The following is a 9,008-nucleotide window of genomic DNA, read 5'->3' as shown; positions in this document are numbered from 1 at the left end:
ATCAGAGAGATGATGAGTCAGCTGTTATCTCTGCTCCTTCCTCAGAGAGAGCTTGCATCTTTATTTTTGTTCCTGTAGCTCAAAAATTAATTATTTTCATTTTAATGAAATTGAAGAAATTGGACTTTTCATGTTATCTTTCTTTTTATTTTAATTTTTTAAAATTTTCTTTGGATAAATTTCTTCCTTATTGGTTGCCCAGTAAATACTCATAAAGGAAATTAAGACAGAATGGAATTATCGGAGCTATTTCCAGTTATACCAAATCTTTTTAGTATAACAATAGACTATGAAAAGGTTACTATTCCAGTGAGCTGATCATGAAAAACTGAAATATATCAATAAGTAAAAGAGCCAACATCAGAGCCATTGAAATTAGTCAGCAGGCCACCACACAGTATCTCTGTGATGGAAAGAGTCCAGGGCTGCCTGATGGGCAATGAGCACCATCCTGGGACATCATATGAGAGGAAGCCAGGGGAAGGCTGTGCTGATAATAGGGATTTCCTTCCCAGGTAGTATGGAAGAAGCTGTGGACTTGCTTTTTGGAGATGTATCTTTCCATCTTAGGACTCCAGTGTCATTGAGTAAATTACCTTTTCTGTTGCACAAGTAGTAGTTCAGAGGATTAAATAAATACAATAAAAATAAATTTCTCTAAAATATTCTAAATAAGTTGACTGATTTTTCTGTGAAAGGTGAGATAATTCATTCAGGAAGTACAATTTAAAATGAGCTCTGCCCCTTCTAAGTACATCCTTGTAAGTATTGGTGATGTAGCCTGGAGTTGAGTATTTGCTCCCTTTATGTAGTATTTCAAAGATCTGGGTTTAAGTGTAGCTTGAGTTTCTTTATCTCTTTAAAATCAAGCATGGTGCCTAGTTATCAGATACATTGATAGAAAAGAGTTGATACAAGAGAAAAACCCAGAAAATGGTTTGCAAAGATTATAATAACTATGTAAATACTCAATTTTTTATTTTATTTTTTAAATTTTTAAATTTTATTTTAAATAATTGATAGCAGAAAGCATTACAATTCTTATTGCACATTTACAGCACAATTTTTCATATCTCAGATTGTATATAAAGTATCTTCACACTAGTTTGTGTCTTCATACATGTACTTTGGATAATGATGTCCATCTCATTCCACCATCCTTGCTAACCTCTTGCCCCCTCCCTTCTCCTCCTACCCCACTGTCCTATCTAGAGTTTGTCTATTCCTCCCATGATCCCCCTCCCTACCTCACTATGAACCAGCCTCCTTATTTCACAAAAAATATTTGGCATTTGTTTGGGGGGATTAGCTAACTACACTTAGCATTATCTTCTCCAACACCATCCATTTACTTGCAAATGCTATGATTTTACTCTCTTATTACTGAGTAATATTTCATTGTGTATATATGTCACGTTTTTTTCCATTCATTTACTGAAGGGTCAGTTCAATTATTTTAAAGAAGCCCAATGAGCTTGCATATTGTGTTTCTGATCTGCAGAGACACAAACCAGTTATGATTCAGGCTTCCCTGCAGTAGTACTTTGGAAGTTATAAACATATAGAAGAAAAAGTCTTCTAGTTTCAAATATACTTATTTCCATTATATATAATTTTTAAAACTTAACAGCTCAGAATATGATAAGCAGTCATTACGAAATTACGAATGGTAGTACTAAATTCACCATGTATATTTAGATTACTTTCACTGCATATTTAAGTTAATTTTTTCTAAGAGAGTAACATTCAGCTGATTAGGTTTAGTTGCAACTCTGATTGCATGTAATGTGTGTTTCAGTAAATATTCCTTGATATTGCTACCAAACTTCATTCTCATTCCTGAAATGTGATTTACAAAGCTTAATGAATCAGTACTTCTCCTGAAGGATTATTTATGTGTTTTCTGTTTTATGTGTATGATTTTTCCTTTTATACTCATGCATTTTATTTACTTCTGTATTTGTGTTGTTTTCTATTGACTTATGAAAAGTAATAGAGTATTTCTTAGCAACACTTTTGTGACAAATAAAGGAAAGGTGTCTTATGAACTCTACTGGGAAGGCTGAGTAGAGAAGTCTGGGCAGGTTCAGGTGTTTCCAGTGACCAAAGACAGAGAGGCAGTTTCAAAGGGGCTGAGCATCACGGCAAGTGATCTTGTGGCCATATTTGAGTCAGTGATTTTTTTGAGTTTCTTACTGGAAACTTATTGTAGTGATAGTAATGGATTTGTATTATCATTCAATATAGAATTAAATGCTCTTAGAGTTCATTTATTTTTTATTTATACATGACAGTAGAATATATTTTAACATATAAAAATAGAGAACAACTTCCCATTTTTTTGGTTGTACATAATGTGGAATTACATTGGTCTTGTATTCATCTTTGAACATAGGAAATTGATGTCAGATTCATTCTACTATCTTCTCTATTTCCATTCTCCTCCCTTCCCTTCATTCCCCTTTATCTAATCCAAAGTACTTCTATTTTCCCCCTACCCTAATGTGAGTTAGCATCCACATATCAGAGGGAATATTTGGCCTTTTTTGGGGGAGATGGGCTTATTTCACTTAGCATGATAGTCTCTAGTTTCATCCATATACTTGCTAATGCCATAATTTAATTTCTCTTTATGGCTGAGTAATATTCCGTTGTGTATATATATACTGCATTTTAAGAGTTTATTTTTAAAAGCTCTGCTTGTGGTGATTCTTCTGGAATTACCATTTAAAGCCTGAGGGTAAGTTCCAGGTATACATTTAATAGAGTGGCCCTGACATGATATGCCATACCTTTTTATTTCAAGAAACATAAACTGTTTAAAAGTTAACATCTCACAATGTCTCCACTAAGTTTTTTTTAAATTGATAGATTTTAAAAATAACTTTATTTTATTTATTTTTATGTGGTGCTGAGGATTGAACCCAGTGTATCATACATGTGGGGCAAGCACTGTACCACTAAGCCACAACCCCAGCCCCAAAATTGATAGATTTTAAGAAGTAAAACTTATTCCCAATTAAGAAAATTCATGTCATTAGATACAGGTAAAATTCTTTTTTAAGAGACAGTTTAATGTTGTTTACTTTCAGGATATGTTTAATTTACAATTAAATATCAGTTCACATTTAAAGCCTTGAATATGACGATCTTTTTGCTCCAAAATATTTTCCTCTTTAATTAGGGGTTATAAGTTTACTTATTTGAATTCTCCATAAAAGAAGAACTCTCAATTTTAGCTTTCAACCAGAAATTCATATCTAAGGCATTGTTACTGAGATGTATTTGGATGGACATGGTCCAACAATAATCATAATCTTGCAATTTTTAAAATTATCTATTAATTTTTATTAGTTGCTAGTGACAATACAATGGTCTTGACATATCATATATTTGAATCAAATGGGGTATAATTTCTCATTTTTCCAATTGTACAGGTTGCAGAATCACATTGGTTATACGGCCATGTATGTACATACAGCAACACTCGTGTCTGTTTTATTCTGCTGCCCTTCCTATCCCCACTTCCCCTCCCCTTCCCTCATATCACCTCTCTCTACCAAATCAAATGTGACACATTTCTCTTCCCCACCACTCACACACATGTATTTTGTATAATGATGAGGGTCTTCTTCCATCTTCTCTGCAATTGATACAGGTAAAATTTCTAACAAAATTGGATTTGACTCTTTACATTGTTGCCATCAAAATTAAATTTGTATTTTCTAAAATTAAGAGTTAGAATGTCTCATATAAAAGCAGATTACTGAATATGCATTCTAAATGAGGACATGCTATAATATTAATTTTCACTTTTTCTTTTCAAAAACTTTCTTAAGAAACTTTATACTCCACATTTATCCAGGTAAATGTTAAAAAATAAAAAAACCAGCACCCAAAAAACTATCTCTATGTGAGCTTTCACTCCACATTTTGCTTGTTCATGGAGTCTAGGGACCATAAATAAAACTGACTCATAGAATTAAGATGCTGCTGCTTTCCAGCCTCTTTGGCACCTTCTCATTCTTTCAGTCATGGGGGCTGTAAGTGCAGGCCTCGAGACCAGAGCCATGATCTTGGCAGAGGTGGTTGAAATTGTCTAAAATATCATATCAGTTTTTTTTTTCTTTTCTACTTCCCCAAGTGCTTGCATAAATGCTCATTTCCAGGAAAGGATTGCTTTGTTCATAACTCAGATGCTGAAATTGTGAGCTCTAAAGCTGAAAGTTGTCACCTGCATGGGTGATCCCATTGGAGACAGTGGAAATTGTAAACTGCTTTGATTGCAACTGTATCAAAAATGGCAGTGAGAATGCAGTATCAATTTGTTTTTTGCATAACAAAGGTAGATGGAGACAAATGGAACTGATTTGATTGTTCCTTTTTTCCTTGTAATTCTTGGCCTTACCAATGCCATTGATTATGTTTCCACAGAACATGGACTGCACTCATGTGCCTTCATTCTCCTTTATCTAATCAAAAGTACTTCTATTCTACCCTTACCCCATTGTGACTTAGCATGAGCTAATCTGTGTTATGCATTCTGTAGGAACTGTACTTTGAATTTTGTATTTTAACGTTTTTACCTCATCTGTTGGTGGAGCCAGGAAAATATTTGCCTAATACTTCCAATACTAGTCATTGCTGAGCATTTTAGAAACTCTTGTTAGTACTAAGATAGTTATTTCTCACTTCCATACAGTTAGTAGTATATACATTTATGTTATGAGCATCAGGAAGATAAATAAGAAAATAAAAAATGATTAGGTCAGGGAAAATATTTAAATTTGTCCATAAAATACTAAATAGCTTTTTACTTCATGAGGATTGACTATTTGAATTCTGAAATTTCCCAAATAGCATATGATATAAAATTTATTGGCTTTTAACCCAGGAAAATGTTTTTTAACAACTTAAAAGAGTAAATAATAATTTCATTTTTTTGATGTTTTTAAATTTTTTAAAAAATATTTATGTGTTCTGATCAGTGATACGTGACAGCAGATTGCTCTTTAGTTCATTGTACACAAATGGAGCATACTTTTTAACTTCTATGGTTGTACAAAAGCTATGGTCATGACATTCATGTAATCATACACTTACTTTGGCTAATGATATCCATCTCATTCCACCAACTTTCCTACCTAGGATGGTGATTTTTTCATGTCAAATATTTTTTTTTGAGTTTCAATAATAATTTTAAATGTCTGAAAGTATGTCAATCTGTGATACAAATCAGAATATTACTAAATATTCAATGTGAATCTTACCCTCACATTTTTTCCACAGAAACTAGGTTTGTTTATTGTTTTGCTTTGTTTTGTTTTTGTATTTCCATCATTATGTACAGGCAGGTGCCTAATGGAATTGGCCTATGTTCTATCAAGTGGGTCAATTCAAATCACAGCAAAGGGACTTGCAAACTAGATTTCTATAAAGGTGAATGAAAAACAGGGATTATTTTGCCTTTGCACATCAGATATTTAATTCTATTTATTTTTTCTAAAATTTTAGACCTATGAGGGCCAAGAAATTTTCTGTTTTTAAGCTACCATTATTTTTGTCCTGAGGGGGAAAAAATTTAAACCCTGCAAGATGCACTATGGGTGTGAAGTGCTGTGGACAGGCCAAAGTTAAAAATGTGTGTTTTCAATATGTCCCTGTGCTAGCACACAGCCCTTTCTTGGCAGCTTCATAGCTTTATTTAGACAGCTTTACAAACTGCAAAATGGTAGCATGGGGAAGCATCTTGAAACAACAAGGTTTGGACAGAATCTGCCCTGGAGTCATTATATGGAAGGTCAGCATGCATCTGCTCTGGTTCTTTCCTGCTCCTCCTCTAGTTTAAGAGCCTCCATATTCTCTATGGAGCTAAAGTTACCAGATGAGACAAACAGAATAAACCAGCCAGGTTTGTCGTAGTCATCAGCCTTCAGAGAGGCAGTGTTAGGTGTGACTTTGTCTCCAACTATGTCAAATTATAGAATTACCCTCAGAATCTGGGCTCTGCTGTACTCAGTTGCCTGTTTTGGATGGTTGAACACTCTCCAGGAATGCTTAGATTTATTAGTGCTGTTCCTTCCTTGCAAGATGGTATTTGGATGCACAGGACAGTCTCCTGCCCTTGTGGAACTGTATGATAGCAGGAGACATAATGGTATACGTCAGCACCTCATGCTGGTCCTTGGCTCTTTCTGATGCTGAGGGAGTTTGCCTGGCCTTAACCTTGAAGACTAGTTACATCTTCTCCTTAACCCTGTAGTGGACTTTCTAAGTGTTTTCAGGGAGCAGTCATCATCCTGTGCTGAATGTGTCCCATGTCATTTGGCTTCTTGCTGATGGTGTGATCTCCTTGAAATCTGTGAGTCTCTGCCTGAGCAGAAAGTCAGGGCCTGGATTATGTTTACTTTGCCCCTGTCATGTTGACCTTCTGTTTAGATTCTGTTGGACTCAGCTTACTTCTTTGCCTCTTTTTGATGACCTTTTGATGGGAATTCTGGGTCACTCTGAGCCAGTGGAAAAAAGCATTGTTGGTTTTTGTCCTGGCGAGTTAGGCTCAGATCTAACCCATCAGCTCAGCTGCAACAACTAGTCACTTTGCCCTATGAAACCACAGAGGGCATGGAAAATGAAAGCTTTACATGGCCAGGGAGTGTAAAACCAGGAACTGCAGACTGTCTCTGACTTGGCATGTTCCAACATGTGATTTTTCAGCTTTACTATGGTGTGATAGTGATATGCATTCTGTAGAAACTGTACTTTGAATTTTGTATTTTAACATATCTTGGGCCACATGCTCTAATATTAAGGTTGAACAACCTGTACTCTATAGCATATTGTGGTATTTGGTAGGTTAGGTGTATTTAATGCATTTTTCCATTTACAATATTTTTAAATGATGGATTTACCAATTTGTAATGCCATGTTAAGTGAAGGAATATTAGTATTTGGAAAAGGGTGGTAATGCCCAGAGGAAGTTATTATACTTTTCCCTTTGATTGGAATTTGGGCTTTAAAGATGCTTTCAGGAGTGAAATGAAAATTTCTCTTTTCTCAGAGGGTACCTACCTTGCCAGCGATTGCCATTAACACTGTGTGTTCCTCAGTGGGTCATACACCAACCTCATAGCAGACTGTCAGGCCTCCAGATGAGCTCCCTGTCACCCCCAGAACTGAACAGATCTGCTAATGCCACACTGAATCAGAGGTGGAGGAAGTCTGATGCAGCGGCAGAATCTCATTCCAGCAGGGCAAAGTGGTGCTTGTCTGTCATCCAGGTGCCTCAGGAGGCTGAGGCAGGAGGATGGCAAGCAAGTTGGAGGCTAGCCTCCACAACTTAGTAACACAGTGACTCAAAATAGAAACACCAAGAGAGCGAGCGATACAGCACAATGGTAGAGCATCCATGGGTTCCCTCCCTAAGATCACAATCAATAAGAAAACCTGTCGCTGAATTTGGCTTACTAACACCAGATTTTTGTGACAAATTTTGTGTCTATGTTCACAGGGATATTGACCTGGGTTTTTGTTTGGTTTGGTTTTTCCTTGTAGAATCTTTTACCTGATGCTGTTACCAGGATGATGCTGGCTTCATGGGAACATATTAGAAAACATATCTTTCTATTTATTTATTTATTTATTTGGTAAGGGTTTGAGATGCATTTGGTTTAATTCTTTGTTTTGGCACCAAGGTTTGAACCCAGGGGTGTTATCCATGGAGCCCCATCCCCAGCCCTTTTTTATATTTTATTGAGAGTCAAGGCCTCAAGGAGTTGCTTAGGCCCTCGCTTTTGCTGAGGCTGTCTTTTAATTTATAATCCTCTTGCCTCAGCCTCCCCAGCTGCTGGGATGAAAGGAGTGCACCACCTTGCCTGGTTGGTGTTCATTCTTTAAATATATCATAGAATTCACAATCGAGTCAAGCCATTGGGTCCTGGGCTTTGCTTTTCTTTCTTGGAAATCCCTTGCAGCTCTCTCTCTCTCTCTCTCTCTCTCTCTCTCTCTCTATATATATATATATATATATATATATATATATATATATATATATATATATATATACTGGGGCTTGAACCCATGGGTGCTTAACTACTGATCCACATTTCCAGCCCTTTTAATGTTTTGAGACTAGGTCTCACTAAGTTACTGAGGCTGGCCTCCAACTGGTGATCCTCCTGCCTCAGCCTCCTGAGCCCTGTGATTACAAGTGTGCACCAATGTGCCCAACTGAGAAAAATAAATAACTTCTATTTTGCTTTATCCACCATTGTTTGGAGTCTCTCCGTTAATGCAGTTATACTAACATTCTAACTAATACAACATTAGACCATCATTTGTACAGCTGTGAGTGTTCAGCTGAGGTCAGAGGCTATGATGACACCAAGGCTCCTTGGGAACCCTGGATGACTTTCTCCTCCTGAGCAGCAATACAGAAGGAAAAGCAGGCTTGACCCTGGGCTTTGGGGTTCAAAGGTCAGATGGGACAGAGGTCAAGACAGGCATGGAGTAGAAGAGTTGGTAACCAAGTGACTGAGGGCCTTAGTCTTTGGCTGGAGAGAAGAGAGGTGGAAGAACTTAAGATGAAAGTTGATGGGAGTGAGAAACTGAGAGATGGTGGAGATGGGTTGTCCAGTGCACGGTTCTGGAAGGTAGTTCTCCATAGGATTACTTGTGTATGTTTCATTGCATTGGTCTGGCTTTTTAGAACCTATTAGTGAATAAAAACTTAATTGAAGCCAGGTACAGTGACATATGCCTATCATCCCGGTGACTTGGAAGGCTGATGCAGGAGGATTGCAAGCTGGAGGCCAGCCTCAGCAACTTATTGAGAACCTAAGCAACTCAGTGAGACCTTGTCTGTAAATAAAATATAAAAAAGAGTGGGGATGGGGCTCAGTGGTAAAGTGCCCCTGGGTTCAATCCATAGTATAAAAATAAAGAGCATGGATTCAACAGTGTGTGTGTGTGTGTGTGTGTGTGTGTGTGTGTGTGTATGTGTGTGTGTATGC

Source organism: Urocitellus parryii, chromosome 11 (genome assembly GCF_045843805.1).
Source record: "Urocitellus parryii isolate mUroPar1 chromosome 11, mUroPar1.hap1, whole genome shotgun sequence".
Taxonomy (NCBI): domain Eukaryota; kingdom Metazoa; phylum Chordata; class Mammalia; order Rodentia; family Sciuridae; genus Urocitellus; species Urocitellus parryii.
This window is presented reverse-complemented; position numbering follows the sequence as displayed.